The following is a 27,785-nucleotide window of genomic DNA, read 5'->3' as shown; positions in this document are numbered from 1 at the left end:
TGGTGAAATGAACAGTAATCAGTTCAGTTTATTTTGTAAAAACTGCGTAGTAATTGTTCTGACTTCATGAAGGCTCATGGTGTGACTGAACATCAAACTGACTAGAACAAACTCTTTGATATATATGATACTGGATATCAAGGTGAAACTGTTAATAATGCAGGCAGACAACAATCTCATTCAGTGTCAGTCATGTGTGGGTGAAATATGATTTATTAAGCATTTAAAAGCTCTATTGGCAAAATGAAAACATGGAAAGCTCCAAAAACAATCATAACTTCATGACATTCAGAACTAAAATGATACAAGTAGTATGTGCTTAGAATAAAAATGGACCATATCGAGTTTAATCAATCATTAGGCTACTTGAAGCAAATACAAAAAACATAATAATAAAAAGTAAAAGTGAGAATGAATGAGACAAATCTCTCTTTTTACTGACTTATAAGAGAGCCAGAGTATCTCAAGAGAAGAAGAGAAGTGTCCAGTTTCTTAATTATGTGAAAGAATATCTTGGATTTCCATGGAAGAGTAGAAGTGGAAGGGAAACTAGATGTTCAAATGAAAAACGATGAAGAAATGCATTCAGATTCATGTCTCTCTTAAAAGTGTCATGGCCTCTTCTTCAGCTCCTTCAAAGGTTTTTTTTCCAGTGTGAATTTTCTGGTGCTCTTTCAGTTCATCATCTGTAGTAAAGGAGTTCCTGCTCTTAAACACACACCGCCGGGTTTTTGTTTGCTGTAATATTATTATTTTTTACACTTTTGTCTTCTGTTTTTCGTTTCTTGTTCACGTCCATCAGGTCTAAAAGAAACATTAAATCATGTGAGATTTCAAATGAGAGACAAACGTGAAATGAAAAGTGAAGCTCAAGTCAAGATCACTGATTAGTTCAATACTCATTTTAATCCCATCAAATCTGGTCAATTATGATCTATTTTAATGTCATGAAGATGATTTTGTGTTATAAATCACTAGTTTGGTCTGCAGCCAATGAGATGCTTGCTCAATATTTAAATAGTTTCAGGGCTGCGTCTGAAAATTGGAAAATGCTGCCTTCGGAGGACGCATTACAAGGTAGGAAGGCATCAAGGCATGTCCAAATCCATTGTTAGCTTTACTTATCTCCTGAGATACCTTCATATGATCAATTTTTGAAAACAACATAGATGTATACTTCACTGCTTTTAATATCCCACAATCCTGTGCTTTCCATTCTGTGACAGTTGAGCTAGAAAAATAAAGATGGCATCCTAAAGTTGCGTTTGCTGGTCAGTTTGTGTGTAAATGTACGTTTTTGACCAACATTTTCCAATTTTTATGTCATTTCTAGCGAGAAATTACTACTGTAGCAATTAAATATTTGTCGTGAGACAGGCGGGAAGAGTTGTCTCGACAAAGAAGACCAATTCCTTTACAGCATGTGATTTTAAATATTTTAAGATGATATGTATTCACTGGTTATTGTTGTATACTGCAACTAATTAAGCACTTTAACTCTTCAAACATTTATTTTTATAAAAGCACAATGTGTTACTGTGATTTTACTGGTGTGGCTATAATTGTATTTTGTTCACTGATGAAATATGGTTAATATGCTGGTAAATCTGTACACAGCAAAATCCCCAGAGTTAAATCAACTCTGCTCAGATTACATATGGTCCTTCTCAATATAGTGTTAAAGTAACACTGAAGCAGAGTGAAAGTTAAAGAGATAATTAAATGATTAAGTTACAATTGAGCATTAGTGATGAACACCTGCTGCATGATCACTGACAAGAAACACAATAACTACAAAGGACTTCCAGCCACAGCCTTAGATGAAATCAACTGAAGATAAAAGACATTAAATCTCTCAAGATCTGATTAAACAACTCGACAAACAGCATTATCTTGACTTCAGTGTTATTTTTTTAACTACAGGTGGAGAGGAGAGATTTGGCTGTGGCTAACTTACACTGAATAGAATTAGTTGCTCAGTACATAAAAATAAACTGCTTACCATGATTTTAGACTGTGGTGATGTGATTTCTTCACTGTATGGATCTTCATGTGTAGCTTCAGGTGAGTTTTAATAGAGAAACTCTTTCCACACTGATCATCTTCCTTTCTTTAAAAATGTCTTTTTAGTCTTTGAGCGACTCAAAGGTTTTTCTCCAGGTTTGTCATGATGTTCCTTCTCCACTTCACTCAGTTCTTCACTCTCCTCGCTCTCTTCCATCAGGTCTGAAATGAAAGAAACAAAAGTGTCATTTAATTTTCAGTACATCAAAACAATTAAAAGCAATAAATATTAAGTGAAAGTTCATAAAATTGAGACTTGCTGTGACAGACAACTGCTATAAAATATTCCAATCATGTAGATTTATTTTTATAAATGAATTGCATATGTCCCTTAGGCATGTGACGGTTTTAAATTTTCATGTTGCGATAATTGCTTAAGCTTTTATCATGGTATATGGTATTATAACGATATTGAAACAAGTTGCAAAAAAAGTGTTGTCATGCTATAACAGGTTTAAGAACTCTTTCTTATAACAAAAAGAACAAAGAAAATATACTCAAAAAAAAAAATAAAAATAAATAGTGTTAAATGTTTCAAACAGATTAAAATGCAAAGAATTATAAAGAACAACAGGTAACACTTTTCAATAAGGTCTCATTATTTAACATTAATTAATGCATTAACTAAGATTAAGAATGAGCAATAGCAAAATTTGTTACAGAAAGCATTATTTTTTCTTAGTTAAAAAAATACAACTGATCATTGTTAGTTTTAGTTCAGGTCCATAATGAATTAACATGTTAACTAATGAAGCCTTATGTCACTTATGTTACAATTATCAGAACATTTTCAATCACTATAGGGCATGTTGTAGTCCAGATTAAAATATAAAAATATTTAAGTTTATGAAAATAATTAGCCTATTAAGTCTTTAAGTATTAAGTATTTGGTGCTGTGATGAACAACATTGCGAATAAAAAAAACAAAAAACTGAATGACTGTTTGAAGCATTTTAAAAACTTCACTAACACAGCTGCTTTGTTTCCAGGGTTTCTGGGGTAACCGCTGCATTTCTGCTGTTCCATCTGCTGTCAGAAAGGGAACGTGCACTTTCATTCAGTGCGTCTCTTCTCTCATGCACGTTGGGCTTGTTTACATCTGAGTACGCATCTTTTTGATGCAGCATACAGCGGTGTTGTGCATTTTATACGGTTGATGGGGAAAGTATTCTTAAAATGGATTATAAAATTTCAATAATTCATAATAAATAATTATTCACGGTATTTTGAAGTGCCCACGATAACAATATTGTGCATATTCATTATCGTGATATATCGTATTATCGAATATCGGCACATGTCTAATGTCCCTGAAACTTTCCATGAATAAGGTACATTAATCTTCCAATTGACCCTTCGCTGGGAGTTTGATTGACAAGCGATCTAACCAATCAGAACGCCGAATCCGCCATTTTGTCTGACAAAGCAGTCAGGAGTTAGAAGATTAACCTCGGTGGATTTAAACTTGAAAAATGGTGTGTATTTACGTCTTTCCGCGTTTGAAACAACATTCCTTCTCATGTTCATTCATGTTTATTTGATGCTATAAATTAACTAGTAGGAAGAGATGATCGGTATAACTGGATGATCGGGATAACTGGACTTCAAATAACTACTGTAATGATTGCACTGTTACGCCACTAGGTGGCAACAAATTACTGTTAATAATGTGTCTATCACTGAATCATTCTTTCAGAAACAAGTCTTTATGAATCCAACTTACAAAAATATTCTGTTTCACCTGTCTGGATCTTACATGTGTGTTCAAGCATCTTAATTTGTGGTAACACTTTACAGTGAGGTTCATTTATGAACTAACCATGAGCAATACATTTGTTACTGTATTTGTTAATCTTTGTTAATGTTAGTTAATAAAAATACAGCCGTTCATAGTTTGTTCATGTTAAAAAACAAACAAACAAAAAAATTGAGATTTTTTTTTAGCTAAATCTCAATTGTACTATGGTGTGACCGTCTCAAGCATGGTTTCAATACCTTACAACTTTTATAAATTAAAAGGAAAAGCATACAAATGTTAATAAATACCTCAGGCATAATTTTTTAGTAAATGGCAATCCTTTTTTTTCATCCATATATTTCTAAAAGCCAACTATCTTGATACATTTTGTCACAGAAAATGATGTCCTCTGGTGTGACGCCATATCCTGATATTAAATCAGGCGATTCCACGGACAAATGTAATTATTTAAAGGACCCCATTCAACGTCATGTTACTGAAGCACCTTGTGAAGCCCATGACATGTGCACATGGTTTGTTTTTGTCTCAGAATTGTTCAAATATTTAACTTTTTTGGAACCACTATAAAAGTGTGAAGTTTTGTTGTCCTTCGGTGTGACACCCCTAAATTATATTTTTTAATTAAAAATGTATGTTAAACTACATAATCATGGAAAATTATTCAAATGTGTCTTGCTAACTGCTAATGACAGGTTAGCTATGAATAGCAAGGTCATTAACTGACTCAAAAGGCTGAAATATCCTATGGTGTGACAGATAATGTCCACTGGTGGACACCTTTTAAATGTACACATTTTAAGGACAAAGATGTCACACCAGAGGACAAGGTCTCTTTAAAAAGCATTTTAAATAATTAAATAAGATTGTTCAACTCCTTTTTATTCTTTTTCTGATCATTTTCAGTGTTTTTAAGTGCAATAATTATATTGAATAAAAAAAAATTCTGATGTTTCGCAGAAAATTTGTACTGTTAAAAAGTGTCGTGAAAATAAGCATAAAATGTGATACTAATCATTTTTGAGAGAAAGAATTGAGGGAGAGGACATGGAATTATAGGGAGAAAATTAACAGGGATCCACTCAGAAGGGAAAAAATCCTAGAGAACGACACAAAGTAAAAAAAAAAAATAAATAAATAAAAAAAATTGAAATGACGCCTTAAAAAGAGCAGCCATATGCTTTAAAAAATGTGATTTTTAAAAAAAAATGGTTGATGATGTAACAAAATGAAATGTTATTTCTTCTTTAACAAACAAATGAATTACATTTAAAAAAAAAGATTTTGGGGTGTTAAAGTTTCAAAGACATTTGCTCTGTCAAGGAGTCACCGCTCATTTTGTTGATTTAAAAAAACAAACAAACATTGGTATTGTTTGTATCAAAATTAAATTTTCTTTCTTCTTTGACACATTCAAGGTTAAATAAAAATACTTTAATGTAATATCCCTCACTCTCTTTAATGAAATAACTACCATTTCTGTCCTTTAGTGTGACATAAAATAACCGCAGATTTGTCTCCATCTCAAAATATCTTAAAACAACAGTTGAGAGAAAAAAAAAAAAAAAGAAAAAGAAAAAAAACAACAACAGTTGAGTATTACAGTCAGTAGGGGAGATATAATCATCACTCATCTTAACATGGTATAATTTTCAGCAGTTTTGAAAGGATGACAGCAAAGTTTGTCTTGTATTTACTGAAAATGTCCAACAAGCCCAACGAGTCATGGGGAAAAAATAATGTAAATAACTAATACGATTTATGAATTCTGAAAATTAGTAAAAAATAATGAAACAAAATGAAAACAACAACTCATACCTGTCCCATCTTTCTAATATGGAGGCAACTTACTACACCAATTCACAATTTCAGTTTCTTCTCCTTAACCCAATAACATGGGTCTTGAACTACATTACCCAAAATGCACCGCTGATTACTGGCGCTCATTTCACTCTCAAGGTCAAAAAACCACTCGTGTCATGTTTGTTCTGATTTTATCAGGTCGTAACTTCTATTTAATATGTTCTAAAAGCTTGTTTGAGCTGTCCATTAACACACCCACATAGCGTTACCTCTCTTCAGAGTGCTTCCCGCTAACTGAAGAAGAGCGCGCAACACCCGGGGAACATACCATTGATCGAAGAGAGGGGGTTATGCTAAATCGGTAGCACAATAGCACATAACACATCTTTCTAATCAAACACATGCAGGGTAGGGCAGTGTTGCAGTTGTAATGTTTGATATGCACCAAGACTAAATGATATATAAAACAATTCCATACTGTGTAAGTTTAATATCCCAACCCGCTCCCCCCACCTTAATGAAATATGGATCATCCCTGACTCAATCTCTCTGCACCTGATTGAGAAGCAACTTATCTATTTTACAAAGTTTGATGAATTCAAACATTTTCACACCATTACATGACTCCAATTTCAAATGGTTATTAAATTTAGATTGTGTTTCCAATTAGGAGCTAGTCATAAATATTGGTTATGTATTCATTTAGATTATTCTGGGTATCCCATACTTTCAATTATTCATTCATTAGGGACCTGATGTCACACAGGGTCGTGCCCCGGTTTGTGCGGATCTCATGGACACAAACTTGCAATTCAGGGGCCATATTCACAAAACATTTTATCTTACCACTAAGAGTTTTCCTAAATGGCAGTAAAAGTTCTTAGTTAAGAGTTTTATCATAAACCCTATTCACAAAGCTGCTGAGACCAACTTTTACTAAGGAATAGAGAGAAGTCTTAAGCTAAGAGAAAGGGCGGGGTTGACCTCGGTCTATCAAACGGTCTATCTAATCAGCTCGAGAGGAGGTGTATATACACAGACGAGAGCCGACTCACCTATAGTTACCTTGACCATTTTCTGCATCCCTCCACTACCCCGTCCCACACTTTTGGCTGGGGTCCTGGGGATATGGGTAGATCTCATGATTTGGACTAAATTCCAAGCTTGGAGCCCTCGATCCCTTTGGACAGCACACCAAATACGCTTATTATATATACATTTTTTACTCTATTCGATCATTTGTAAGTGTGAACTAGTGAAAACAACTGCCACAGGTAATCGAACATTATTATTATTTTTTTTATTAAAGATTTATTTTTGGTGTTTCATCGTAGATTCAAATCTATAAATCAAAATATGTATTGCATTTATGAAGAAAAGGTTCAGCACCCAAGGCTCTATCACTATTGCCTCAATGATGTTCAGTGTCTTAGTGCGGATTGGCAGCAATCTGTTCAAATCAAAAGATTTGTCCTTACCTTCAGATTGAGAGCACTGTCCGTTGGTTAGGGATTTCAGAGCCAAGCTCAGTTCTGGTCCAGATGCTCTTAGAAGTCAAGCTTAACATTACCCTTACCCTTTAGATAAACCCTTTATATAAACTCATCTTAGGCCATTTATTTCCAGTGTTCTGTAGCAAGTTTTTGTTGCGAAGCATAAGATACATGTTTTGGTTGCTGATGCAACTCCTTTCATTTGCAAAGTGAGAGATACACAAACTTTGCTCTATATCTGATCTTAATAACTGCAACAGGAGACAGCTGTTTCCCTCACACCTCATTTATTAGAAACCGGCAGGATGTCCGTTGCTCCAGTTTTACTTACAAGCAACGCTGAGGCTCCTCTGTTGTCAGAGCTTCGAACTGGTCTGTCAAACACTTTATTTGTTCTTTATGCTATACTTGCTTAAAACCACACTTATAAAGGTACATTGAGTGACAGTAATATAGCACGATGGAAGGCAATATCATGCACGCTCCTCATGTGGATGCAGTCATTTTTGACCACAAAAGATGAGGTAAGATTGGAAGTCATGCATTTCACCGTATAAAGCTGCATTTGCCTGTTAGAAATACATCTGTTTTTAAGTTATTTTAAATTGAGGAAGAATGAAATGAATGGCAAAACCGAGCATTTTGTTCGCGTACCCCCTCTGTCGCTCACATGCTCAGGTTTGACAATCATTGATCTAGATTACATATTTCATATGGCTCATAAGCTCAATGTAAAGCATGTAGCAGTAACTGTTCCAGTAAAGTAACTAACAAATTTGGTGTGAAAAGAGTAGAAATAAAATGGCAGCAGCAACACTTGAGATCGATTCCCATCAATTCCCCTCACAGATCTCAAACTTTGACTTTTGACTTGACATTCAGTAACAGTTCTCACTATAAAACATCGAAACAATCACACAAAAGCACACAAAATCGCTGTGGTTTGAATGAATTCAGCATAATTTCCTCATATGTTGCGGCTGCACTAAATGTTTATTTCAGTAGGAAGACGACAGAAAAGACACGTCCGACATTTAACTCCGCCCACATCCAAGCGTGACGTCAGAAGCCAATCTTTAAATGTAAGAGGTATGCACGAATTGGTAAAGAGGAAAGCTTTTTTTTTGTTTTGCTAAAGCTGCGAAGCTGATTTAATTTTCCTTCAGGAAACACATTCTTGTGAGCTGGATGTTAAGTTCTGGAAGAATCAATGGGGTAATTTAATTTACTGTAGCCATGGTTCTAATCACTCTTTTGGGGTTTCAATTCTTTTGTACAAATTTAAGGGTTAAATTCTGGAGGTAATGACTTCAAGTGAAGCAGATGGATTGTTATTCCAGATTCCATGGTGACAATGATACAATGTTGAGTTTTGATCCAAATTATCATTTTGGTTGAGATTGACATTTCAATGTTTAAAGTGTGTTGGATCAGCATTGAAATTTTGTTAAAAGCCAACAGCACACATGGGTGGAGACAGTGACATTAAACTAACAGTGATTTGTAGTTGATGACCACATGATCATGCAGGTGTGTATCTCTGCAGAACATTAGTGGCTGTTTCCCAATCAGGGATTTTACCCGGTTTGCTCTAATCCACTGGGGGCTTGGTTTAGGGGTGGGTCCTTTGTAGCAAATCTAATGAAAAATGGTTGAAAAACATCTATTGTAGTTTGAAATTGGTCACTGACTGATAAACGCCTATTTTGCATGTGCACTTCCCAGTAGTCTAATCAATTCCTCCTCGTTTGGGAGAAAACACAGGTGTGTCCTATATAGTAGTGTTTGTTGAACCACCTGATTTCTCTGGGTTTCAAACAATGGTGCAGCTTTCTTATTATTTCTATGTTCTTTTTGTTGTTGTTGTCATTGTTATTTGCATTTGGTTTATTGTTACTGAATCTAATAAGATATATTTCTTTTAAAAAAGTTATAAAAGTGTTTGAATAAACCATCCATTTTCTAAATTCTTAAAAAGTGCATGCATCTTGCGTTAGTAATATTTAATTTTTTTTTTTTACTTTACACATTGTAGTTGTACAGAGCCCCGGACATGACATGCAGGAAAAAATAGTACGCTAAATTGTGCGCATGATTTACTAATTCGTTCCCTCAATTTACTAAAACGTGCGCACAATTAACTATTTTGTTCCCGCGATTTACTAAAACGTGTGCACGATTTACTATTTTGTTTCCGCGATTTACTAAAACGTGCGTACGATTTACTATTTCATTCCCCGGATAACTAAAACGTGCGCACAATTAACTATTTTGTTCCCGCGATTTACTAAAACGTGTGCACGATTTACTATTTTGTTTCCGCGATTTACTAAAACGTGCGTACGATTTACTATTTCATTCCCCGGATAACTAAAACGTGCGCACGATTTACTATTTCGTTCCCCCAATTTACTAAAACGTGCGCACGATTTACTATTTTGTTCCCGTGATTACTAAAACGTGCGCACAATTTACTATTTCGTTCCCGCGATTTACTATTTCGTTCCCGCGATTACTAAAACATGCGCACGATTTACTATTTCGTTCCCTCGATTTACTAAAACGTGCGTACAATTTACTATTCCGATCCCACGATTACTAAAACGTGCGCACGATTTACTGTTTTGTTCCCTCGATTTACTAAAACGTGCGCACGATTTACTATTTCGTTCCCTTGATTTACTATTTCGTTCCCGCGATTTACTAAAACGTGCGTACGATTTACTATTTCGTTCCCGTGATTACTAAAAAGTGCGTGCGATTTACTATTCCGATCCCGCGATTACTAAAACGTGCGCACAATTTACTGTTTTGTTCCCTCGATTTACTAAAACGTGCGCACGATTTACTGTTTCGTTCCCTCGATTTGCGCACGATTTATAAATCAAGGGAATGAAATAGTAAATCGTGCGATCGATTTTAGTCTTGTTTAAATCTAGACTAAAAACACATCTGTTTAAACTTACATACACATAACACATTATCTACTTCTATAATTGAAATCATGTAAATTGTTAGGCTGCACAGATTAGGTCAGCCAGACCCGGGAACACTTCCCATAACACCTGATGTACTCGCTACATCATAAGAAGAATGGCGTCTACGCTAATATTAGTCTCTCTCTGTTTATCCCGAGGTTTGCCACAGCCTGCCAGATCCAGGCCGTATCCAGATGAGATGAAGGACCTGCATCTAGACATGATGATAACGCAGCCCTGATGTTTCAACTAATCTATCCCCTGCGAAATCCTCCTTCCCTTTCCTTTCCCTATGTATGGATAAAACGTTATCAAAATTATTCCAGTTCGCATAGATCCACGGACACAACAAATTTTTCTGTATTATGCGGACCAGACAAGTAATTTGGCAAATATCACCTTTTAAAAAAAGACAAAACTTCTGTGCACACACACACTCAAACACGCAACCCTATAGTCTAAACACGTAAATGAACGGCAAGAATGCATTAAAGGTATTCGGTTTTCAGTAGGAAAGGTATCATTTAAGCGGCCCTTAAAGTAATAATTAACAATTTTTACAACGGAAGTGATTTAATCAAGAACCAACTTTAGCTCGATAAGAATTTTCCTATTGTCACTGTGAAGCTGCTTTGAAACAATATATATTGTGAAAAGTGCTATATAAATGAAGATGACTTGACTTAAATCAAGGGGATGATTTAATTTTTTTTCTTGCGTATGTCATATGCGGGGCTCCGTAGAGTTGAATACATCCAGAATAAACGCTGTTGGCCACTCTGGGTTAGATATTGGTTGGCCAGTTAATTGTATAAAGAGACACCGGTGTTAAAGGATTAGTTCACTTCTAAATGAAAATTTCCTGATAATTTACTCACCCCCATGTCATCCAAGATGTTCATGTCTTTCTTTCTTCAGTCGAAAAGAAATGAAGGTTTTTGATGAAAACATTCCAGGATTTTTCTCCATATAATGGACTTCAATGGCCTCCAAACGGTTGAAGGTCAAAATTAGTTTCAGTGCTGCTTCAAAGGGTTTTAAATGATACCAGACGAGGAATAAGGGTCTTATCTAGAGAAACGATCGGTCATTTTCTTAAAAAAATACAAATGTATATGCTTTATAAACACAAATGATTACCTTGCAAGTGCTTCCGCTTTCCGTATTCTTCAAAAAGTTTACGCTGTATGTCCTACCCTTCCCTATTCTACTTACGGAAAAAAACGCTGCATTCGTTCCGTAAGTTGAATAAGGAAGGCGTAGGACATACAGTGTAAACTTTTTGAAGAATACGGAAAGCGGAAGCACTTGCAAGGCGATCATTTGTGTTTATAAAGCATATACCGTTGACTAATCCTTTAACAGAGTTCGTGAATCAGTTATTGCACAGTAAAAACAAAAAGATGAACTGCCCATCGTTGTCCCGACTTTTATTTGTGTTATTTAAACAAACACAACCCACATAGCCCATGTATTGCATTTATTACTCAATGCTTGCAGAGCACATTGCCTTCTTTCCAATGAGAAGCACCCTCTTGATAAATAAAACATTGAAAAAACCATGGCCATTTTGTGATATTTAAACAGATTAAGGTCTACATAAGGTGAATCTGCAGCTTTAAAGAAAACCTAAACTCTTTTTTTTTTTTTTTTTTTTTCTTTCAACAAGATACACTTGTTACTTGAATGCTATGTAGTTTCACAGATGTGAAAGGGCCATAGTTCAGAGGTGTTTATTCCTCTTCAAGAGGAGTTTAGCTCTAACACTCCTGCCTGGAAGTGTTCATTGATCATAATGACCTTGATTAGCTGCTTCAGGTGTGTTTAATTAGAGCTGGAGATAAGCTTGGGTGGAAAGATTGGACACTTTCCCATAGTGTAATTGAAGTGTTGATAAATAGATTAAATATACATGATTTTACAGTATTATAAATATAGTTAAAATATTGTGTTTAGCAAATTAGTATATTGTTGAATGTGACTATGACAACTGAACTGAGTTGCTCTTAAGTAACATCATGCTTTCTTTTTCAGATTTCAGAGAACCTGAAGGAAAAGAGGCAGTAGTCTGATGCAAGCCAGATTTTGAAAACTTGAGCCATTGACCACTTGTATTTATGATGGCATCAGACTTCTGAAAGTAATGTTATTTTTAAAGGTTGTAATGCTTTTATCCTTTTTACCTCTCTCTTAAAGAATTTAATTTTCTATCTCTTTGTCATTGATTGTGTTAAACTGTCAAATAAAAGAAACTGTCAAATAAAAGAAACTGACTCAGCTGCTGGAAAGTTGTCATTTATGTTTTAAAAGGTTTTCCCAAAACTTTGAAATGGTCAGAAATTAGTTGACGTACCATTGAAGTGTAGCTGAAATATTAATGTTGTTCAAGAAATGAAGCTCTAGCGCAAGTTCTGCCGGGAAGACTCAAATGTTACGTCACTTAGTTCACATCTAACCAATCATTATCTAACACTTGGAGTATAAAAGATCAGTACTTACACATGTCTGAGTTTGCAGATGCTGATGCCAACCTTCACCTCCATCCTCCCCACCACCACCAGGATGGTCCCTGTCCATACTTCCCGGGGGTCGGCTACGCCCCTGCCTTCAGCTTCAGGCAGGAAACGCAAAGTCTGCAACCTTCAGGACGTGGGCCACAGACGGGGCCTACGCCAAAGAACGTTAACCTTTATATTCTGCTTGCTGTTTGGTAATAAATATCATTGTTACGTCCCGAGTCTTTCTGGTAGAACTTTATTTTATGTTGACATTTCAGTTCAATCAACATCATTACTAAAGATTATTTTCATCCATTTCAATATTGATTTAACATCACAGAGAATCAACATCATAGAGTAGCGTTGATTCTCTTATGTTACCATTCATTAGTGATGTAGGATCAATCATAGTGCAATGTTGATTCAATAGCATTGCCATTGTTTTTCGTTAATTGTTTCAACATTAAATGCAGGTGCAAACGTGATACTGAACCAACATTAAGTGAACCATATTAATCATTTACATTCAAAATTCCCTCTGCTGGTGTAATTTGTGGTGGTAACTTTAATACAGTGTTTGATGAAAAACAAGATCGATGGCCACAATATGGCAAGTGAATTAAGCCATTTTCATTTATGACTCAACAAATAATTAACATATGGAGATATAAAAATCCACAGTCACTTTATAATAGGGACAATCACGTAAAGATAAATTGTTCTTCGAAAATTGGAGACCAATTAGTTTGTTAAAATCTTCAATTCTTGCAAAAACAACTTAAGGAAAATCTAAATACAATACTTGATGAAGAGCAGTCAGCTTTTCTGAAAGGCCGTTATATTGGAAATAATATTAGATTAATTTTTGATTTAATTGATTATCCCAGATGATTGTTTTATATTATTTATTGATTTCTATAAAGCGTTTGACACTATTGAACATTCGTTTATGTTCAAAGTTATTGACTTCTTTGGTTTTGGTCATTTTTTTTTTTCAAAACGCTTTATAATGTACTAATAGTTCAGTCCAGTTATCTGACGGTACCTGTCAGAGATTTAATATGGACTGTGGCATCAGACAAGGATGTCCTATATCACCTTTTCTCAGGTCATGGCTGCTCATATCAAAAAAGTAAGTCTTCAAGGAATTTCAGTGTTTGGTAAAGAGATTAAACTTAGCCAATTAGCGGATGATACCACAATTTTTGTCAAAAATAGTCACAAAATGTATGAAGTTATTAAATGTATTGAAAAATGTTCTGGAATCTCTGGATTAAAGATGAATAAGAATAAGTCCACATTATTCTCTCTTAAAGATTGTGTCCTGAAAGAAATTTGTGGGATACCAAATAAAGATAATGTCACATACCTTGGGATAATGTTGTGTAAAGATTTGAATCAAAGAAGCTGGTTAAATTTTACCCCTGGCATTAATTATTTTAGTTTACATATTCTTATGTATGTTTATTTGTTTTGTACTTGTTGTTAATTGTATATGCTTGTATAAATCTCTGTATATTTTTTGCATTAACAAATAATAATAATAAACATTTATTACATTAGATGGAGAGGGCGGGGTTTATGACCTATACTGCACTCAGCCACCTGGGGGGCTGGATTCACTTTTTGATAAGGAGCAGAGGAGGAGATCAACATCTGAGGAAGATCAGGTTCATCAACTGTGTTCAAAAGTAAAATAAATCGGCTATCGTTATTAATAAACTTTATTTAACATAACAGTCATTAGTGTACAAATTGGATATTGTTACATAAATGCTTGATATGCAGTTTAAACTAAGAAATAAAGACGAACTCATGGAGTCACTCGTCAAGTCATGTCCCAATAAAGATATGCTAACTTTACATCAATTTTAATTTACATCAATTTTAATTTTAATTGTTTAAAAACAATGCAGGAAATGAGTTTATGTTAAAATAAAACTGTTGAGTTTGTCTGGGCTCATTATTAGTCTCGTGAAATCACATTCTGTTCCCGAATGACAACAATATACAAGATCCACTCATTTCAAACTCCATAAATTATATTAACATCTACTATATCACCTTTATTTCGCTATTAAACATCTAAATGATCATAGCCGTGTAGAGATTATAATCTCGCGAGAGAAGCTGAGTGTAAACACGTAGATAATCCCGCGAGATAATATCCAGATGAGATGAACACGGTTATTGCGATGATGAATTTTGATTATTTTTATTCTGACTGTATCAGCGAATGTATGTGTAAAGAATGTGTATTTCAGTAAATACTCTATTCTTCTTCACTCTTTAACCAGTTTAACAACACATAAACCATTTAAAACTGTAGTTTACAATGAATGCTAACAAAAGCTAATGAATGCATTTTACTTATGTATTTGCACTCTTTTACAGAAATAAAACAATAAATAAATATTGGTTCTGTGTATCAGTTATATCAGTCTGAGACGGGGAGAGTTTTCAGTTTCTGCACATAAAAACTGTTACATGTTAAAGATCTAATTACTTTATTACAATCAATGTTGTTATCATAAAATCAAACCATGTTTCATAGTTAATTCATAGTTTTTTAGCAGTAGTGGTTGATGAAGATGAGTGTCATTAGTGCTTGTTTTTGTGTTATTTATGTCATATTGTGAGAAATATCAGTAGGGGAGAGTGGGGTAAGATGAGCCAGTGGGTAAGTTGACCCACCCCCGTAAACTTTTACTGTCATGTGACCATATATTTTGGAACCACCCATCATTTGTGTCAGACTGTGAAAAGGAGAAGCACATGGGAGGAGTGGAAGTCGCTTCTTTTCTTTAAAAACTGTTTTTGGCTTGTCAAAGTAAAATTTTAACATAACAGATGTAATGCGATTTCATCAAAGCAAATTTGTCCAGTTCTAAAAATATTTATTATGCATATTGGTGATTTAACAACATATAAAACCATGCAAGTCATTTAGCTAAATATTAGTCTAAATTGGTAAACTAGCTTGTTTTTCCCAAAATGGCAGCTATGGGGCAAAGTGAGCCAAATGCTGTGGGGTAAATTGAGCCAGTGTTTTAACTTACCCCACCATAAGGCACTGAAGTTAAATTAAATCTCTGAAGTATAAACTGGTATAATTTCATTGTAATATTACACAACTGGTTTATTTTTTCTTTTTTTTTTTTTTTTTTTTTTTCTCAAGTTTATGTCATGGTTGACATTGCAGAAAACTACCATGTTTATTAGCAAAATTAGCTCAAAAGAAATATGAATAATTAAGCATAACTCGTTATACTTAATTATAAATATTTGAATCAGTTAATCAAATTAACTTAATGTAGCTGAATTAATATTACAATCAATCTGTTTGGCCAGCGAACACTCAGTATTGATCGTCTATCAACTCTTATAGAAAGGATATTTTCCGTTGCCACAGAAAAATATCGCTTTCTTAGCACGTAGCTGTGATCGTAATCGTTATCAGGGACACTGGTTTATAAGCAGATCAGAATCAACTTGCAAGAGTGTGCACACAAGTTTTATTTATCTAAATCACAAACACATAACTAAACTAACAAACACGCACATACATAGGAAAAGAGAGTGGAAATGAATTTGAAATCTTTGAGGGTTCAGTCCGATGGTATGGAAGTTGTAATCAATATCTTCTGCGTTGAATGAAGAAAATAACCACAAACTTTACGCTCCTAATTTAACCCTGTTGGTCGAGGAAGTTGTGCATGGCTTGAAGTCAGTGAGGTCTGCCAGCCCGGCTCGGGGGGCGGGTTGGGTCTCACTTGACGCAATCCGTAGTATCAACAGGAACAAAGAGAAGAACTAGAAGAACTAAAATCTGATCTACTCAGAAGTATTTAACTTCTACAGAAAGTTTATGCCCCTTCGTCTTAGCTTGACCAATGAGAAAGGTGCAGTTCTCTGGCGGGAGATTCCTTTGTTTGAAAGTGAGTTCATTTGCATGGGGGGAGTTAACTAGTAGTTTGTGTCCATTTATACTCTGATAAATATAACAAACATACAATGCATTCTATGATATTGTGATGTCCACCAAAATGTAAGTCTTTAAACAAGGAGTAATTTGATATTAAACACCACCTAGATGGACTGCAATATCAAGAAGTATCATTACATGCATTTATAACACTTTACAATATACCAAAGAACAATATACAAACAGATATAATGCACAAAATGTACTGGGGAGATGCATGTTCATTCATTTAGATGAAGTTGTCAATAAATTAGTGGCAAAGATTCCGGTGACCTGTGTTTTCCTGATAAAACACTGTCTTTGAAGTGTAGAGCAAATGGTAATAAAAGCAGAACGGTGATAGCGCTCAGTGGGGAAGCAGACATTACAGAGCCTGCATGGGTGAAGGGTTGGAAGAGTAACTGTTTTGTTGAGCAGTTGTGTGTTTGATCTATTCAGATGCTACGTATAACAATATTTAACAACAAATTTATATTTTAGTCAGAAATGTTGCTCTTTGTCTGCTTGAGGTGCTGGAGCTCGTTGTGTAAAGTTGAACTTGCTCGCTCTCAGGACAAACATTGGCACAATGGAAAAACTCACGTCACTTGACTTTCTTTACAGATAAGGAGATAACTGTTTAAAGGTGGGTAAGTAGTTTTTCAAAAACCCTGATGGACATTGTTGATATTTGAAATCAACCCAAACAAACCCACCCCTCTCTTTATTGCTTCGCCTCCAAAACCAATCTTCCAATCTTAACCACCCTGCTCTGAGTCGGTCTCCAAACCTCGGCCCGTTTGCACTAACAATGACGCTAAACACAGCATTCTCTAGCGGTCATAAAGCTGGATTTATACTTTCACCTGGCTTCGCACCACCTCCGCTGACTGCGTGCGCATCTCCCCAAACGGACAAGGCATTTATACTTGACGTGCTCGCGGTTGTTCTGTTTTTTGAAGAAAACTCGAAGAAACTGTTCTCTAAATCAGCAGGAAGCAGCGGTGAGAAGTAGTAAGGTACACGTGACAATGTTTATTCTAGTAACTTACACTTCACCAAAACCAAACTGCAAAAAAATCATGTAAAACCCAGTAAACCATCTCGGTTATGTATGTAATCCTCGTTCCCTGAGGGAGGGAATGGAGATGTTATAGTATGTTAGTATGTTAGAACTGAACCGACGAATTGGGATATCGGGGGTCACGCGCACCGCCCCCGCGAGTGGGTATAAATGCGGAAGCGGATGCACTTGCACTTTGTTTTTTCGCTGTGGAGGCGAGCATGTAGATGAGCATGTAGCCCGCAGCGGTGGCACAGAAACTGGCGACGGGACGTACGTCTCCATTCCCTCCTTCAGCGAACAAGGGAACTCACTGGAGCAATGAACGCACGTATCCGGCCCAGGGGACAGGAGTGGCATTGTAAGCCAACACTTAGAACTGGTCCTTCGTGCTACCAGCCAGTAGGGGCGAGTGCATGGGAAGATAACAGTTCTACACAAAGGCTATAGAATCTAGCAAACGTGTTTGGTGTCGCCCAGCCCGCAGCTCTACATATATCTGTCAGCAAGGCGCCATGTGCGAGCACCCAGGAAGAGGCAACTCCTCTAGTAAAGTGAGCTCTCAACCCGAGCGGGCAAGGCACGCCTTGGGACTGGTATGCCAAGGTGATGGCATCCACTATCCAGTGGGCCATCCTCTGCTTGGAGACAGCCTTTCCCTTCTGCTGGCCTCTGTAACAGACGAAGAGCTGGTCTGAGGTCCTAAAGCTTCGCGTTCTGTCCATGTAAAGGCGCAAAACGCGGACAGGACAGAGCAAAGCCAGGGCTGGGTCTGCCTCCTCCGAGGGCAGCGCTTGCAGGTTCACTACCTGATCTCTAAAGGGAGTGGTAGGAACCTTGGGCACATATCCGGGTCAAGGTCTCAAGATAACTTGAGTGTCACCCGGCCCAAACTTCAGGCACGATTCGTCGACTAAAAATGCATGCAGGTCCCCTACACTCTTGATGGAGGCCAATGCAACCAGGAGTACTGTCTTAAGGGACAGCTTTTTTAACTCAACTGCAACTCAACCGACTGCAAAGGCTCGAAGAGAGGTCCCCGGAGAGAGGTAAGTACCAGGGACAGGTCCCAAGAGATTATAGAGGTAAGGTGAGGCGGATTTAGTCTCCTCGCCCCCCTCAAGAACTTGACGAACGAGTCATGTTTACCCAAAGATTTACCATCAACTGCGTTGTAATGTGCAGCAATGGCAGCAACATACACTTTGAGGGTGGAGGGGGACAGCCTTTGCTCCAACCCTTCTTGAAGGAAGGAAAGCACTGACCTGATCGAACATGTTCGGGGGTCCTCTCGGTGAGAGAGGACACCACTTGACGAACAGGTTCCACTTCAGGGCATAGAGGTTCCTCGTAGTGAACCCTCAGCGTCCCGTCCAGGGACCAGACATAGAATTTCCAGAGATCTGGACATGGGTGCCATAGGGTGCCCCGTGTCTGAGTCGGAAGGTCCTTCCTCAGAGGAATGGGCCAAGGAGGTGCTGTCACGAGGAGCATCAGTTCTGGGAACCAGGTCCGAGTGGGCCAATAGGGTGCCACTAACAGGACCTGCACCTCGTCCTCCCTGACTTTGCACAGAAGCTGTGCAAGCAGGCTCACTGGGGGAAACACATACTTGCGAAGGTCCCAGGGCCAGCAGTGTGTCAGTTGAGTCAGTTCACTCAACTTTGCATCAGTAGCTGATGCTATGGGGAAACCTTTTTTTCTCCTCAAAATAACAACACCAGGAACAACACCAGCCATTATAATTATATATTCAAACTCACATTAGAACTTTAACATTAAATAAAGCATATAATCAGTACCTGAGAATATCATTGTCAAGTTGTTATTCATATCCACCAGCTCTGTGATGTCGTCATGAAGGAGTGGAAGAGGACTCCAGTGGCAACCTGTGAAGCTCTGGTGAACTTCATGCCCAAGAGGGTTAAGGCAGTGCTGGAAATAATGGTGGCCACACAAAATATTGACACTTTGTACACTCACTACTTTACATTGTAGCAAAGTGTCATTTCTTCAGTGTTGTCACATGAAAAGATATTATAGAATATTTACAAAAATGTGAGGGGTGTACTCACTTCTGTGAGATACTGTATATTTCTGTATATTTATAACCAAACAAACTATAAAACACAGCTCTTCCTCTTTTCATTTACATTTTAAAACTATTAAACGTGTGGTTCAGGGCAATATGTGCATATAGTCTGCAAACATAAAACACAACACTGTCTCTTTTTGTTAAATGTCAGTTTTAATGATCAGTAATAGCCATTATAAAAGTATAAGTAAAAGGTATAAGAAGCTACAATAAGAAATAAAGCAAACAATTCAATCAAACGTACAAAGTCAGCATTACAGTAGGCTACAACGGTAAAGTTAAATAGCCTAAATATATAAAGTTATGAAACTTTACTTTGCCCTCAGACAAAACGATTTGCCAGGGAACAAATTATAGAATAATGAGACCAAAGATCGCCTGTAATATGTACAAAAGATGAATTATATCTCATGTTTAACCACTACAGAGACATCATGTGTTTTCTCCACTGCATGGATCTTCATGTGTATCTTCAGGTCACTTTTAATAGAGAAACTCTTTCCACACTGATCACACGTGTGCGGCTTCTCTCTGCTGTGGATCCTCTCATGTATTTTCAGATTTGATGACCGACTGAAACTCTTGTCACAGTGTGAACACTTGTAAGGTTTTTCTCCAGTGTGAATTCTCTGGTGCAGTTTTAAACTGTTTGCTGTAGTAAAAGTCTTCTCACACTCAAAGCACATGTACTCTCTCACAGCAGTATGTATTTTCTGATGTTTATGTAAATATGACAGCAGTGAAAAACTCTTTCCACACACAGAACATGAATGTGGCTTCTCCTTTATATGAACTGTCAGGTGTGTCTTCAGAGCTGATTCCCTAAGAAATGTTTTGCCACATTGATGACATGTGAACGGTCTCGCTCCGGTGTGGATCCTCATGTGTCTCTTAAGGTGTGATGATCGCGTATAGCTCTTCCCACATTGATTGCATGTGTGCGGCTTCTCTCCAGTGTGAACTTTCATGTGTTCCTTAAGATGTACGTTTTGTGGGAAACTCTTCCCACACTGATCACATGTGAACGGCTTCTCTCCAGTATGATCTCTCATGTGACGATCAAGAATACATTTGTTTTGTGAAACTTAGTGCAGGTGAAAGATTTCTTTGCTCTTCTTTTCTTTAAAAATGTTTATTTAGTCTTTGAGCGACTCAAAGGTTTTTCTCCAGGTTTGATATGATGTTTCTCCTCCACTTCACTCAGTTCTTCACTCTCCTCCTTCACTTCCATCAGCTCTGAAAGGAAAGAGAAAAAGTGTCATTTCATTTTCAGTACATCAAAATAATTTAAAGAGAGAAATATGAAGTGAAAGGACATAAAATTGAGACTTGCTGTGACAGACAACTGCTATAAAACATTCCAATCATTTTGATGCATTTTTATAAATTCATTTCATATGTCCCTGAAACTTTCTATGAATGAGGTACATTAATCTTCAGATTGTACAGAATCATCTGTTGGCCCACTGACAGAATCCAACGGTCTGGGTGAAGATATAACGTGTGTACATCTTTTCAGCGCTCCTGTGAAGTTCACTTAATTTTTAGAATTTAGTTTTCATTTTACTTTAGCTCTGCACTTAATCTGACTCCAATAGTCAAATGGTTATTGAATTTAGATCATGTTTCTAATTAGGACCTAATCGTAAATATTGGTTATGTATTAATTTGGATCTTTGAATATTCTGGATATCCCGTACTCTCAATTATTTGTTCATTAGGGACCCAATGCTGCACAGAGTCACGCCTCGGGTTACGTGGATCTCACGGACACAAACTCACCAGTCTGATCTTGGTCAGCTGGTGAGCTTATACCATTTTAGTCAGTTGCCTACTGCTCACTCCTATAAAAAAAAGTGTAGTTTATGTAGCCAATTCTGTACACCTTGCCAAGTCAGTGATAGACAGAAATCACAAGGTCTTCAGATGACGTTCCTAATGCTCCATTCATTCATGAGCCTGTAGTTTGACCTATCCTGAACACAGATCTGCGGTAGCACCAGCCTCCTCTTAATCTACTGGTCATGATGATTTCAGAATGAATCAAATATAACATTTTATTTGTCAGGTAAAAATGTATTAGGCTGATTACATAAGAAAACAATTAGAAGCCAATTTAAAAATAACAAATTCATAACATCAATTGCTCAAGGAATAAATCTAAGTAAGAAATGCATACCTGACCATGGGACACACAGTGGTGTGGGAGTGTTTTTAAGACACGGATACAGCACTGCATGGGGGATTCTGGCTACAGAAGGTCTGCTCTGACACTTTCCCTTAAATACCCAGATCAGAATCAAAGGACTGTAAATATTCACTACACCTGGTTTCAGATATTAGAGCACGCAAGTCATTCTGTACGTGTATGCACAATACTTCAGAGTCTTATAACCTTATTTTATCACAGAACTGCAAAAATAAAATGCAAACAACATATGACTTTAAAGAGCTTTAATTAGACAAAGCTTAAAATATTAATACAACTAAAATCTATTTTGGGTAGATTAAATTAAAGGTTTGGGGGAAATTTATTGTATTAAACAAAAATGTTCACTTTTTATTCATGGACTTACTTTCCGATGCTGGCATCAAATTGAAGTTGTTTCAATAAAGGAATATGTCCAGGCCATAGATGATTATTCAAAAATAACAGGTCTGATTATCGTAAACGAATCATATCTTAACACGTGACGACACGCGTACTGTGATGATTGGTTCTTCTTATGTCAAACGCTCCTGTTACTATTAAAAAATTCCATCACACAACCCTGTCAGCCATTCTGGAAAGTTCATTTACTTCATACATTTTGGCGTTTACTGTTTATTCCTAAAAAATAAGTGTTGTAAACTATATTGAAAATGCCTAAATTCTGGTAACACTCTTGCAAATTGTGAAGCAGATATGAAGTAAATGTAAAATAAATATTAAGTTTGATCTGATGTTGACAATCATTATGAAAGTTTCCCAAACCTCCCTTTACTAAGCTTTTGTTAGAAAAGAACATTATGCATCATTTCATAGTTTAACTGTTTATCTAAATGTGCAGAAGTGCTTAAATCTCTCTAACATGAATGTTGTTCAGCATCATGAATGAATGAAGAATAAACACCAACCTCTTTGTTCTTCAGTATCTTCAGTGTGTTTCATTCTGCAGGGTTCTGGATCACTCATGTTCTCACTGTCCTCTTTAATAAACTCAGTCTTTGCAGATTTCAGCTCTTCCTGATGCTCTGATGCTCGTCTGATGGGAATATTCCTGCATTTATTGGTGAACTGCTGTGGGAGGAGCTTCATTAAGTGAACTGCAGTGGGCGGGGCTTCGTTGACTGAACTGCAGATTGGTTGGAGGAGCTGATCTGCCAAAATCAAAAATAAATCAGTTATTGTGTTTATTTTTATAGGATTAAAGTCCAGAAATCAAATTTTAGTGTCAAATTAAATGTACAAAAGTGATTTTACATAGAAAAACCCATTAAATGCAAGTATTTTAATGTTTCAAATTACAAAACAAAATGTTTTAATGTTCCATCATCATTCAGTGTAACAGATATATTTAATGCAAAAATGAAACAACAGTTATTTTGACCTGTACTTAATTAAATATATAAAAGAATGAGAGATCATACTAAATTTCAATATATTTTAAATGATTAAAATCTTCTTGCTGACAAATGGGTGAAATCTAGTGGTTTGAAGGAAAGTGGCAAACTATAAAGATTTAAAATGACAATTAAAGAGTATTTTTGGAGAACACAATTTCGCAATCAAAGGGGCTCCCTGTGCACGCCGCTGTTCCAAAGTACAGTTGGTGTCATGCAGTAAACCACTCAGAGCTCAAATTTGATCGTCAAATTAATGCCATTGTAAAAAGTTTTTTCCATCTTAGATCTATATCCAAGTTGAAGTCTATCATTTCTTTTGAGGACTTGGAGAAAGTTGTGCATGCCTTTGTGTCATCTCGATTATTGTAATGCATTGTATCTGGGTGTGAGTCAGGCCTCTCTCTCTCACCTGCAGCTTGTTCAGAATTCAGCTGCAAGGCTTCTAACAGGTACCAAGAAGAGAGAGCACATTACTCCTGTGATTATCATACTACACTGGCTTCCTGTACGTTACAGGAAACAGTTTGCAGAAATCCAATAGGTCTTTCCGTTCAAATGATCAATTACATCTGATGGTTCCTCAAAAGTGATCGAGCCATTTCTGTTGCTGCTCCTGACCTTCCTCTGTCTGTCAAATCTTCTTCTACACTTCATGTATTTCAGAGTGCGTTAAAAACTTATTTGTTTTCATTAGCATTTGAAAATGTCTTTTAAATGTGTTCCTTGTTGTTGTGTGGTATGTGTTTAAAAGGTTGTATGTTGATTTTATTCTTTTTAGTCTTTCTGTACAGCAGTTTGGTTTCTACTTTTTTGTGGTCTAGAAAGTGCTTTATAAATAAAGCTTGAGTTGAGTATAATGGCTCAGAAATGCAAATTTTAACATGTACAAGACCTAACAAAAAGTGAGTGAGTGAATCCTGGCTTTTATAGACAGAAATAATGAGAAAAGACACAGCTGACAGCAATCAGTGATAATGAAACCAGGCAGAGGATGATGGGAGATGAAGTCCTTGAGGGAGTAACAACAGTCTGTGATGGAGTGCCCTCTGGTGTTATTTATTGGCACTCTAGCTGGTGACTGTAACATAGCCCCCTTCCTAAGGAGTGGCTTCCAGACACTCCTAACATGGCTAGAGAAGTCCAGGAGGGAGGCCGAGCCGAGGCGGAACAGGGTGCGGGATGGAGAGCCAGGTCCATGAAGAGGGAATGCAGACAGAGACAGAGCAGGTGGTCAGGGCAGAGCAGGCCGTGCAGTTGGCCAGGGTGAAGCAGGCAATGTAGATGGCCAGGGCAGAGCAGGCAGTGCAAGCGGCCAGGGAGGAGCAGGCTGGCAAATCGCCAGGACAGAACAGCCTGGGCAAATGACCAGGGTGGCGCAGGCCGGGCTGATAGCCAGAGTGGCTCAGGCTGAGCAGATGGCCAGGGCAGAGCAGGCTGTGCAGATGGCCAGGGCGAAGCAGGCAGCCAGGGCGGAGCAGGCTGGGCAGGGGGCCAGGGCGGAGCAGGCCATGCAGATAAGTTTGAAGACCCCCAAGGCGAGGCAGACGACCACCACAGCTGAGTAGACAGGCTTGGAGACCTCCATGGTGGAGCAGACGACCACCACGGCTGATCAGGTAGAACTGAAACATAGAGAGGTTAACGTTGGCCTCAGGGGGCTGTGTCCAAACAGGCACGGAGCTCAGGGACAACCTCTGTGGTTGTATCAATGCACACACTCTGTAGTCTGTAGTCGCATCAAGGCAGACAGGAAGTTCGTAGGTTACAAGGCTGGGTTCTAGAACTAGAGCGAACTCATAGGCTGGAGCAGACTCATGGGCTGAAGTAGGCTCTGGAACAATCTCATTGGTTGGAGAGGTCTCTGGAGCTGACTCATCAACTGAAGAGTAGTGCACTGCCCAAACACACCAGATAGCCACTGCCATAACAGGGAGAACAGTGGATGCTGGGGCCTCCTCAGAGACCCCCAGACTTACTGGCAATACTGTTGAGATGCCAGCTGCTCTCATTGACATCAGTGGTGTGTCCTCCAGACTTAAAGCCAGCCTCTCGAGCTTCGGGAAAGCCTTAAAATCCTCATGTGCATCCATAATTGTTGAAGACTCTGGTGAGGCACCCGTGAAGGCTGGAGGCTCTGGCATAGTGTCCGTGATAGATGGAGGCTCTGGCGAGGCAGCCATCTTGTCTGATGACACCCTCAAGCCATCCTAGGTGTATATGACTTTCATCTTTCTGATGAACACAATCGTAGATATATTAATAATTATTCTGACACGTCCAAGCTTTATAATGGCAGTGAGCGGGATCAATGAGTATGAGCTGAAGAAAGTGCCTTCATCCACATCCATTGGTCATAAACGTATACTCCACATGGCTCCGGGGGGTTAATAAAGGCCTTCTGAAGCGAAGCTAGCTTCCTCAAGGCCGCCTTCCGTATTCTACTTACAAAGTACGTGTAAAACTCTCACAGTTCAAAAAGCTTATGCTACATCCTACACCTTCCCTATTCAGCTTACGGAAAAAGCTTAACTGACGTGACACCAGTTCAGTTTTTTTTTCGTAATTTGAATACGGAAGGTGGTTGGGCAGAAGCTAGATATTTTACTTCATAATTTGTTAAATATGGATATTTTTTATACACAAATGCATCATTTCGCTTCAGAAGGCCTTTATTAACCCCCCGGAGCCATGTGGAGTACATGTTTATGATGAATGGATGTGGATGGAGGCTATGTATTAATATATATCCGATTGTGTTCATCAGAAAGAAGAAAGTCATATACACTTAGGATGGTTTAAGGGTGAGTAAAGCTTGGGCTAATTTTCTTTTGAAAGTGAACTAATCCTTTAAATGCCTAATACTGCACTGTACACATGCATGGCATTGAATGAGATTGCTGTCTGTCTATCCAGTACAATTCAGAGTTTTTTAGTCATCATTCACACCATGTGGCTTCATGAATTCAGAACAATTACTATGAATGAACTCTAAATGTTGGGTACTTTATTGTGTTATCTAACAATGATAATGTCAATACAGCAAAAAAATGAACTTGTCAACACTCACAAAGGAAGACCTTCAAGCTTGCTATGTTGGTACAGATAAATCTTTGAGTAATATTTATTTACCAAAGGATGCAATAACATGTAGTGATGGAAATTGTAAAGATGTAAAGCAAGGGAGGGATTTCTGCTCTATGTATAATGATATAGTAACTGCCCTGTATGAATGTAGTAAACCATATTATAAGCATAAGAGTAAGAATAATAATACAAACCCGATTCCAAAAAAGTTGGGACACTGTACAAATTGTGAATAAAAAAGGAATGCAATGATGTGGAAGTTTCAAATTTCAATATTTTATTCAGAATACAACATAGATGACATATCAAATGTTTAAACTGAGAAAATGTATCATTTTAAGGGAAAAATAAGTTAATTTTAAATTTCATGGCATCAACACATCTCAAAAAAGTTGGGACAAGGCCATGTTTACCACTGTGTGGCATCCCCTCTTCTTTTTATAACAGTCTGCAAATGTCTGGGGACTGAGGAGACAAGTTGCTCAAGTTTAGGAATAGGAATGTTGTCCCATTCTTGTCTAATACAGGCTTCTAGTTGCTCAACTGTCTTTGGTCTTCTTTGTCGCATCTTCCTCTTTATGATGCGCCAAATGTTTTCTATGGGTGAAAGATCTGGACTGCAGGCTGGCCATTTCAGTACCCGGATCCTTCTTCTACGCAGCCATGATGTTGTAATTGATGCAGTATGTGGTCTGGCATTGTCATGTTGGAAAATGCAAGGTCTTCCCTGAAACAGACGACGTCTGGATGGGAGCATATGTTGTTCTAGAACTTGGATATACCTTTCAGCATTGATGGTGCCTTTCCAGATGTGTAAGCTGCCCATGCCACACGCACTCATGCAACCCCATACCATCAGAGATGCAGGCTTCTGAACTGAGCGCTGATAACAACTTGGGTTGTCCTTGTCCTCTTTAGTCCCGATGACATGGCGTCCCAGTTTTCCAAAAAGAACTTCAAATTTTGATTCGTCTGACCACAGAACAGTTTTCCACTTTGCCACAGTACATTTTAAATGAGCCTTGGCCCAGAGAAAATGCCTGCGCTTCTGGATCATGTTTAGATATGGCTTCTTTTTTGACCTATAGAGTTTTAGCCGGCAACGGCGAATGGCACGGTGGATTGTGTTCACCAACAATGTTTTCTGGAAGTATTCCTGAGCCCATGTTGTGATTTCCATTACAGTAGCATTCCTGTATGTGATGCAGTGCCGTCTAAGGGCCCGAAGATCACGGGCATCCAGTATGGTTTAGATTATGGCCTTGACCCTTACGCACAGAGATTGTTCCAGATTCTCTGAATCTTTGGATGATATTATGCACTGTAGATGATGATAACTTCAAACTCTTTGCAGTTTTTCTCTGAGAAACTCCTTTCTGAT

The 27,785-nt window shown here is 37.5% G+C and overlaps 4 protein-coding genes and 1 long non-coding RNA gene across 9 annotated transcripts in view; 3 read left to right on the top strand and 2 right to left on the bottom strand.

Moving 5' to 3' along the window:
- LOC127508111 (zinc finger protein 234-like) overlaps window positions 1-27,785 on the bottom strand; it is a 404,421-nt gene that overhangs the window by 7,034 nt on the left and 369,602 nt on the right. Inside the window, exon 3 of one of the 2 annotated variants that reach the window (XR_007928703.1) lies at window positions 22,832-23,074. The exons of the other annotated variant lie outside the window; for it this stretch is intronic. The gene's annotated coding sequence lies outside the window, so the exon portion shown is untranslated. The remainder of the gene's footprint in view (window positions 1-22,831; window positions 23,075-27,785) is intronic. 2 annotated transcript variants of the gene reach the window in all.
- LOC127508114 (obscurin-like) overlaps window positions 1-27,785 on the top strand; it is a 536,232-nt gene that overhangs the window by 469,480 nt on the left and 38,967 nt on the right. The gene's annotated exons all lie outside the window — the stretch shown is intronic.
- The window catches only part of LOC127508193 (gastrula zinc finger protein XlCGF7.1-like), a 186,020-nt gene that overhangs the window by 131,631 nt on the left and 26,604 nt on the right, over window positions 1-27,785 (top strand). The gene's annotated exons all lie outside the window — the stretch shown is intronic.
- Window positions 1-27,785, top strand: part of LOC127508177 (SLAM family member 5-like) — a 66,255-nt gene that overhangs the window by 24,497 nt on the left and 13,973 nt on the right. The window lies entirely within an intron of this gene.
- Window positions 198-11,212, bottom strand: LOC127508247 (uncharacterized). Its single transcript, XR_007928744.1, has 4 exons — window positions 7,102-11,212; window positions 6,679-6,803; window positions 2,003-2,226; window positions 198-804 (listed from the first exon to the last, which is right to left on the bottom strand). It is a non-coding gene; the product is annotated as an uncharacterized LOC127508247 (long non-coding RNA).

Source organism: Ctenopharyngodon idella, chromosome 3, assembly GCF_019924925.1.
Source record: "Ctenopharyngodon idella isolate HZGC_01 chromosome 3, HZGC01, whole genome shotgun sequence".
In the NCBI taxonomy this organism is placed as follows: domain Eukaryota; kingdom Metazoa; phylum Chordata; class Actinopteri; order Cypriniformes; family Xenocyprididae; genus Ctenopharyngodon; species Ctenopharyngodon idella.
Note: the sequence above shows the minus strand (reverse complement) of the source record. Positions and strands in the feature narration are given on the sequence as shown.